This window comes from Rhinopithecus bieti, unplaced genomic scaffold (assembly GCF_001698545.2).
Source record: "Rhinopithecus bieti isolate Rb0 unplaced genomic scaffold, ASM169854v2 scaffold_74680, whole genome shotgun sequence".
Lineage (NCBI taxonomy): Eukaryota > Metazoa > Chordata > Mammalia > Primates > Cercopithecidae > Rhinopithecus > Rhinopithecus bieti.
In genome coordinates this window covers 1,138,386-1,146,747 of record NW_016828033.1, presented here as the reverse complement: position 1 = coordinate 1,146,747, position 8,362 = coordinate 1,138,386, and the positions used below count along the sequence as shown (strand labels likewise).

Below are 8,362 nucleotides of genomic sequence, written 5' to 3'. Positions count from 1 at the left end.
AAGAGCGACGGCGCATCAAGGATGCTACCTACCAGGTGTGGTGGGCGGTGACTCCAGGCAGAGCCCTGGACCATGGCCACGGTGACAACCAGCTAAGGAGAATGAAGAGTTTTCTCTTAGGCCTCTTCCCATGGGCGAGGGGGGAATGCACCCCCATTTCCACTTTGCCTAGCCCTGCCCCCACCCTGAATGTCCCCTAGCTCAGAGGTCAGTCTCTGAGCCTCCTGCCTGAGCTCCATCTCAACCCCACCCTCAGCCCATTCCCCAGGAGACACACACAGGGAATTCCAGACCAAAGCTCCACCTAGCAAAGCTCACCACGTCACCCCAAAAGACACAAAAAAACACACATCCCATTCAAACAAAGCATCAAACTTTTCCATTACCCAGGGCAGTGTTGCTTAGCTTTCCCAGGTGTTTTCTAGAATCAGACTCTGAATTAGAATTTGTTCTTTTTCCAATCCCAGAGGATGTCACCAGTCCTCAAGCACACTTTGTCCTTAACCTAGGTTAAGTCATGTCTATCTGCATTGCAGCCCAGGAATTCCATCACACTCATAGCCCCAAAGTCACTCCCGCATGTGCTGAGTCCAGAGCAGGGGAATTTATCCTCCATTGGGGTCCCCGGACCCCTGAAAAACCTGCTCCCTGGAGCACTGCACACACACAATTTTGTGAAAGTTTCAGAATCCCACTAGTTCTTTGGACTTCTTCCTGTACAGATCATTTAAAATATTCACACGTATCAGTACGAGAATTATAAGGAGAATTTCAAGTGTTCAAGCTGAGGATCAGAAAGTAGAATTGGTCAGGATATCAGGATGAAGGCAGGGCAGGCAGAGGGATGCTACCTCTCTATGACTGCTGCCATCTTCACCCCCTTGCCTCTCTCTGGCCCCCAGACGGGAGGAGGACAGGAAAAACCTGCTGCGGCTGCACCCTGACCTGGTGACAACTGCAGCTAACGGTCACAGGCCTACAAGCGCCAGGCCGAGGAGGCGTGAGTGACCCTGATGGGACTACGGTCCAGGGATGGATAGCGAGAGCTCCATCCCCAAGCCAGGACGTTCAGAGAAACCCAGGCCCCCCTCTTCACCTCATGCTCCCACCCTCCCGCAGGAGGAGCAAGGCAACACCAACCTGTCCAGTTCCGCAAGTGCAGCCACGAGCTGGATGAGGCGGAGGAGCGGGCAGGACATTGCCGAGTCCCAGGTCAACAATGCTGAGGGCCAAGAGCGTGACATTGGCACCAAGGTGGGTCCCTCCTCGTGGGCTTTGCTAGTCACCCCACAGCAGGCATACCCAGACAGAAGCACCCTCAAACCAGGGAGCTTCCTTTTCCATTATTCACACAATTGAACCACACAAACCCAGAGGCAAGGTAATTGGTAATTCAGTTCTGTGTTATTTTCAAGATTCTCCCCAGTCTAACTTTTTTTTTTTTTTTTTTTTTTTTTTTGAGACAGGTGTCTCACTCTGCCGCCCAGGCTGGAGGGCAGTGGCACAATCTCGGCTCACTGCAACCTCCGTCTCCCAGGTTCTCCTGCCTCGGCCTCCCAAGTAGCTGGGATTATAGGCATGTGCTACCATGTCTAGATAATTTTTGTATTTTAGTAGAGATATGGTTTCACCATGTTGGCTAGGCTGTTCTTGAACTCCTGACCTTGTGATCCACCTGCCTCAGCCTTAACCCCCCTAAGTACTGGGATTACAGATGTGAGCCACCACTCCCAGCTCAGCTCTAAGTTTCAGTGGCTCTGGGAATTTCAGCCCTAGGGTGGTCTGCCACCCTAGAAGACCCTAATTTACATACAACCAGTATATCCCAATTTTCCCCCAACTGCTAGTTTCCAGTTCCCTCTCACCTAATTTTGTCCTATAATCTTGTAACTCAAACCTAAAATGAACATCCCAGAGAACCCCCTTGTTCTTGCCCAGGCAACTTCCCTCTGGCCAACCCCAGAACCCTACCCTGCAGAACTTGCCCCCTGCACATCGATCTCTAGAAACATATCTGCTGCTGCCACAGGGGCTTCCACCTGCCCACACAGCAGGCCTCCACCATCAGACCCCTCTCACATTTCTTTCCAGTGCCCCATCCCTGCCCAATATCTTCTCTCCAAGGACTGATTGGACTTTGTTTCCTTTCAAAAGGGCTTGAATGAGGAGTAGCTTTGCCACATCTTGATCTGCTCAGCCCTGGGGGTGCCAGCGAAGCCCCATCCTGGAGCCTGTGTAATAGCTCCTTGGGAGGAAGCAGAATAAAGCAATTTTCCTTGAAGCCAAGATCCTGACTCCAGACTCTTCTTCACTGCCCTGGGGACCCGGGGGTGGGGTCTGGACTAGGGGAGGTGGAAATGCAGGGGAGAGGGGGAAAATTCAAAGGCCTGGCCTAGGAGGGCTTCCTGGAGCAGCACTGAAACCCCCTTTCACTTCCTCCAAACCAGCCAAATGCAGCAGAGGCAACACCTCTCCTCCCAGCCTTCTCTCCGGTCCAGCTGGGATTTAAAGATTTAGGGAGACCCCTAAAGTTCACCTAGAGCGCCCTGAGCCCATCTACTGTGGACCTGCACCCCAGCTTCCATCAACCCTGCCCCCAACCAAGCACCATGGATAACGCCCGGGGCTGGGCAAGGGGCGGCAGTTCAGGGTGTGGGTGCTGGCCAGTGCCCTTTCTGAGCCTGCAGAAGTGTGAACCACTGGGCCAGGTGAGGCAATGGTTGCCTAAATGCCAGTCCCAGGCAAGTCTCTGAGAGTACACAAGGACTCACAGCTGTAGCCCACATCCCCTTACAAGCAGAGCCACCACCCTCTCCAGCCACCTCCAGAGGCCAACACACCCCCTCCCCATCAAGGCTGGTAGAAACACAGTCTCAGCCCACCTGCGGTCCTCCTCAGCTCCTCCCAGGGCTGAGCCCCCTTGGTCCAGGGTGCTCCCTTCTTCCCACTCATTTCTTCCCATTGTAATTCCCATTACCAAGCCCTTTGTCCTCTGGGCTTGCGGGAAGATGGGGTTCTCTCAGCCCATTTATGGCAAGTCATCTTGAGAGGAGGCAGACAGATGAGGGGCTGGGGAAGGTTATGTGTGAGCAGGACTCCAGGGAGAGGGAGGGAAGGGATGGCTCCCCAGAAGGTCGGGAGGTGGAGGAAGGAGTAAGTCTCCTCCAACTAAACAAGTTCAGCCCCTTTGGAGTTCCTGCCACAGCTGGGTTGCTTAGGTGGGCCTGGGACTGTGGGCCACAGAGGGCAGGGGCTTGGGAGGCACTGGGGCTGTCAGCCCCACTGGGAACCTGGGAAGCCATGGTTCAGCCCGGGACTGGATCTCCCCTAACCCACCAGCACACCCACTCAGAGCCCACTCCTGCTCTGTACCCGGCTCTGAACTCTGAGCTCTGACTGTGGCAGCCAGGGCAAGGGCCCTATGCCGGAGAAGGAGAAACCAGTACTGGACAATAGCAGGTGACAGCAGAGGAGAAAAAGGGGGTAGGGAGGGGACAAGGAAAGACCTGAGGGGGTGGCAGTGGACAAAGAGATTGAGCAACCAGGGGACAAGGTAGCCAGAGGAAACAGAGACAAGGAAAAAAGATACAGGAAATGAGGAGGCTCCAGAAAGATCCACAGGCGCCACCAACTTTCTCCTCGTAGCCGCCTCCATTCTCCCTCCCTAGGACAACCCAGATAGAGCACCCTCAAACCAGGGATGCTTCCTTTTCATTTATCCCGCTCAATTGAACCACACAGCCTCAGAGGCCAAGGTAATTCAGTTCTCCGTGATTTCCAGGATTCTTTTCCAGCGGTAACTTTTTTTTTTTTTTTTTTTGAGACGGAGACTCACTCTGCCGCCCAGGCTGGAGTGTAGTGGCATGACCTCGGCTTGGGCCGAGATACCTAGGGCCATTCCTCTGGCTAGGAACAGACTTCAATAGCAATGAAGAGATAACTAGAAACAAAGGAGAGGACCCTTGAAAAGGGAGCTATGCAGAGAGACCCAGGGCACCTAAACAACCAGAGCAAGAGAGACTGCAAGGGATACGGATCCTTCGAGAATGGCCAGGGACTGGACGCAGGCCGCAGGGTTGAGAGAGGACTGAGAGTCAAGCCAGGGAGAAGGAGGGGTGCTGAGGGGGAGGGGGAGAGAGGAAAGGAGAGGGAGCCTTGGAGGGAGAAGCTTGAAGAGCTGAGGGCATTGATCCCGAGTGAAAGAAAGAATTCTGGGTCACTTGCAAATGCAAGGAGAGTCAGGAAGGTGCAAGGAGATTGGAGAGAGGAGGCGGAAGAGCCTGGAGCAAGATGTGAAGGCCCAAAGTGAGAGAAGAGTCCAGCTTGGAGAAGGCAGAGCCTCATGTTAGACCCTGAGCTGGGTGGAGATATGGGTCAGGGAGAATCGGAGGCAGGCCCCACTCTGAGATGGGGAAGCAGGCAGAGGGAATGAAGGTGAGACATAGAGACAGATGCAATGGGAAGCCAGGCAGAAGAGAGGCAACCTGTGCCAGGGAGGCCAGCCCTGCCTCCTTGGCACCCTCACCTGTGGCCAAAGCCTCCATCGCTGTCCTCATATGCCAGGACTCCCAGCAGAATGAGGAGCTGTTTCATGGCAGCTGAGGGAGGACAGAGAGCAGTATGTGAGAGCCAGGGAGAGAAGAAGCCTGCGGAAGGGAGAGGACAGTACAGCAGAGCAGACAGGGGCAGGGCCTGGGGCTGAGCGAACACCTTCCTTCCTCCTCCTTCCATAGGAGTGGGGGACTAACCACCCCCATCTCCACTACCCGCTGCCCTGCCACCACCACCTATACCAAGTGAGGCCTGCTCAGAGCCCAGGGTTCCCTGAGGACAAAGCCTGGTCTTTGTCACCTGGACCCGACCCAGACTGACCTGGTGTTCTCAGCTCCTTATCATGTCCCCAGAGCTATGGGAACCAAGCAGTGACGCACTGGGCCATGGGCTAACCCCCTGGCTCGAATTCTGGGGCCTCGAGTAACCTAGAGCTGGGGACAGGTGGCCTGCATCCCCTGGGGGTAATGATTTGGCATAAGCACCTGCAGGAGATGGGGATTTGGGGTCAACTCAGGTCCCTCCAAGGACACTGAGAAAAGGTCCAAATGCCCTGGAGAGAGAGGTGTGTTCCTGAGCCCAGGAATGGGGCAGCTGCGTCCTAGGGAGCTAGGGAGCTTGGGGAGAGGCCACATCTTAATGGAAAGTGCTCCTACCCAGAGAAGCTGACCCTTGTCTCCCTACCCACCTCCACACCCTAGAGCTATATTGAGAGGTGACAGTAAACTGGTGGGAGGGGGGCTGGGAGAGTGTTCCTGGGTGTGAGGGTGGGGGGAAAGCCAGAGCAGGGGAGTCTGGCTTTGTTTCCTGAACACAATGTCCACTCTTAGTCATAACAGGAACAGCCTGCTGAAGCCCTGACACCTACAGCCTCTGAGAGGTGGCAGCATTGGAGGATGGGGAACAAAGCCTTGAGGACCTGGGGTGCTTGAGGACACCCACAAAGAAGGGCATGTAAGTATTAGCCCTGGAGGGCTTGGAAGGGGGCACCAAAGTTCTGCCTGGGGAGGGGGCAGGAGACAGAGCCCCACCCCCATGGAATGCGGAGCCTGGGGACTAGCTGGTGTAAATCCCCAGGCCTGCCAGGCACCTGCACCCTCTGGCAGCCCGGAGAGGCAGAAGGGGGCAGCCCCCCACCCACCCCCCTCCTCCCTCAGGCCCTGGGATTAACACCATCTGCTTCTGCCCACCCCACCCCAGGAGTAGAGAGTGGCAGGGGAGGGCAAAAGCCTATGTGTGCAAATGTGGATGTGCAAATGTGTGCATCCGTGTACACAAAAGAAAGTAGAAAAGAAATCTGCAAACTTGAGTGGGTAAGTGTGAAAAATCTGCATGTGTGGCTGAAGATGGGCACAGACACAGTCAAGTCTACATGTGAGAGAGCTGAACTGGGGTTCTGTGTGAAAATCTGCCTGAGGCGGCAGGGGAGACTCCCTTCCATTGTTTGAGCAGGTTGGATGATGGCCACTTTATCAGGAGCATCAGGGAAGGGGTGGGGACTCCAGATGTGTCCCCAAACCAGAGTGGCCTCCAGACCTCGGGAGGACACTTGTCTGGAGACTTGGGGAATAGAAGGAGACCAGGCATGGCACTTGTGCAGACTGAGGCCAGGACAGAAGTTCCTGACGAAAGAAAACTGAGCCATGGAAGTGGACAGCAGATCCCTTCCCTGGGCACCATACTCCAGCTTTTAGTCCCTAGCACTGGGGACTCCAGTTCCAAGAGCAGGAAGATGCTCCCAGCCTGGGGCTGTGTGAAGGCAGGTCAGAGTGGGAAAGAGAGGCTGGGGAACAGGGGAGGAAAGCCCATGGTTGGGAGGGAGAGGACAGGCATTTGGCCTGCAGGAGAAGGTGACCCTCACCCATGTGTTCAATTCACCCTTCACGTTAAAAATAACTGAGGTAAGGGCCATGGTGGGGTGGGAGAGGCGGTGCGAGAAGGTCCTGTCTTCCCACTATCTGCTCATCAGCCCTTTGGAGGGGAGGAATGTGCCTAAGGACTAAAAAAAGGCCATGGAGCCAGAGAGGCTGAGGCAGCAGACCTTTCATGGTCAAATCTGGGGGCCCTGCTGTCCTCCTGTCACCTCCAGAGCCAAAGGATCAAAGGAGGAGGAGCCAGGAGGGAAGAGTGGTGGGAGGGAGGGTCCCTCCGGAAGGACTCCAAATTTAGACAGGGGTGGGGGAAATGAGATATAAAGGAACTGGAGCTTGAGGACAGACAGAGACTTCTCCGGCCCAGGTAAGAGGAGGTTTGGGGTGGGATGCCCTGAAGCCCGTCCACAGATCCCCCACCGTGAGGGACCTCCTTCACCAGGAGTGGGGTGCAGATCAGTTGGAGGCCTAAGGACTCTGTTAAAACTGCCTGTCTCCAGGCCCAGGGAAGTTCCCCCGACACAAGGAAGTTCCACAGGAAACCCAGAAACCTCTTTTCTTCTCTGACTCTCCATTTCTTTCTCTGCATCATTCTGTGTCTCCTACATGGTGTCCCCATCTTTCCATCTTCCTTCCTCCTTGGGATGGCTTCCTTCCCTTGATCCTGGTTTTATCTTGCCTCTTGGTCTTCATCGACACTTGTCACAATCATGCTTCTTTGTCTCTCTCCCTTGCCCTTCCTTCTTGGCACATGTTCTCACATCCCTGCCTCTCTGCTTCTAACCCTGTTTCCACACCCGGTCCCTCACACTACTACTGACTCAGCGCTCCTGCCCTCTGGGCCCGTCTTTCCCTCTTTCTGACTCCCTGGTCTGTCCCTGCCTGTCTGGGCTCCGGGGCTGCTCCATCCCCGGGTGGGCCTATTGGTTCTTCCACTCTCCTCATCTGTTCTCTCTGCCCGGCTCTACCTCTGTGGTTCCTCGCTCCAACCCACGGTTCGATTCTTCAGGATTCTCCCGTGAAGGATAACCAGGTGAGGAAGCTGCCCCCATTTTCTCTGCAGAGAGCAGGGCACGCTTTCTCCTGAGAGCCAGATTGCCTGCACCAGGGTTCTGCTGTCCCCACGCACTCCGCATCACCCCTCAGCAAACTCCACCGATGTCACCCCAGGCAAACCCCCTTGCAGAGATTGTCTTCAGCATCACCTCAGAAGAGCAAAGAGAGCAGAGCCCTGAGTCGGGGAGGGTGCAATAGCAGGTGCCTTCTCCCAGGGTGGAGGAGAGGAGCGGGCAAACAGGGAGGGGGGCTGGCAGAGGCAAAGTCATTCGCTGGAGCCTGGGCCCCCTCAGGAGTAACACAGCCTCCTGTCCTGACCCCAGAGGAGCACCAAGGATGACTGATCGCCCAGATGGCTGACTTTGGGCGGCAGCGGCCCAGCACCTCCGCAAGTCAAGAGACGGAAGCGTCTAGAGGCCCAGACCCGGCCCTTTGACATTCGCACTGGAGTGTTCGTGCCAGACGACAAAGGAGAGTTTGTCAAAGCCAAGATTGTTGTCCCGGGAGGGGGGCAAAGGTCCACTGCTGAAAGCCGAGGAATGGGAGGATAGTGGGGCATGGCGCCAGGGCGGAAGGGAAGGAGGTCTGGGAAAGAAGAATGCAGAGGTTGGAGCCCACTCACAGTGGGAGCTGAGAGGTGGGAGAAAACCAAGGCCAGTGGGATGCCAGGAGAAACATGCTCCTTTGAGGAGCCCTAGAATCTGATCCCCTCTCAAATTGAACGTAAGCAGGTGCAACAGGATGCCACCCAGGAGGCCAGTGGCCCCTTGGCCAGAGAGGATGCTGAGGGAAGAAAGGGACCTCAGTAGTTCATCTCAGAGGGGTCTTGTAGAGAAAGAAGAAAGAGAGCACAAGCACAACATTAAAGTGATGCCCTTACTTGC

General features: G+C 55.5%; 1 pseudogene across 1 annotated transcript; it reads left to right on the top strand.

The window, feature by feature from the left end:
* Positions 1–21: 21 nt before the first annotated feature.
* LOC108523550 (myosin-7-like) lies at positions 22–2,286 on the top strand (annotated as a pseudogene). The gene is made up of 4 exons (XR_001883838.1): positions 22–35; positions 903–1,004; positions 1,123–1,254; positions 2,155–2,286. The product of XR_001883838.1 is annotated as a myosin-7-like (transcript).
* Positions 2,287–8,362: the final 6,076 nt, after the last annotated feature.